Here is a 614-nt window from a genome sequence, read left to right as displayed (position 1 = left end):
CCAACCTCTCTGGAAAACAATATGGCATTTCCTCAAAAGGTTGAAATAGAAATACCTTATGATCCAGCAATTCCTCTACTTGGTATTTACTCACAAGAAAAATGATCCACAACTCAAGAAGATATAGGCACACCGATGTTCATAGCAGCACTATTCACAATAGCAAAAAGATGGAGACAGCCAAAGTGCCCATCAACTGAAGAATGGATAAACAAACAGTGGTATGTACACACAATGGAATATTATGCTACCTTGAAGAGTAACAAGGAAGCTGCAAGCCACCGCATAACATGGATGAACCTTGAGGACATTATGTTGAATTAAATTAGTAAGTCACAAAAGGAGAAATACTGCATAGGACCACTACTGTAAACGACTAAGTAAAAGAACCCATACTAAAGGAGGGTGGGGGGAATTCTTTGTAGATTGCTGGGATGTTGGGGTTGAGTGAGGGGAGGGAGGGAAAGGTGGAGCACAAGGCAGGGATTAGACACAGGAAAGTTTGGATGCTGGGGAGGGGGCAATATATAAGAAGGGAGAAGGGAATGAAAGAATAAAGCAGATGGGAGAACAATTAGGCAGGTTTGAATGTGCTAAGTGTGACAGAGGTAAAG

Source organism: Chrysochloris asiatica, unplaced genomic scaffold, assembly GCF_000296735.1.
Source record: "Chrysochloris asiatica unplaced genomic scaffold, ChrAsi1.0 scaffold00073, whole genome shotgun sequence".
NCBI lineage: Eukaryota > Metazoa > Chordata > Mammalia > Afrosoricida > Chrysochloridae > Chrysochloris > Chrysochloris asiatica.
This window is presented reverse-complemented; position numbering follows the sequence as displayed.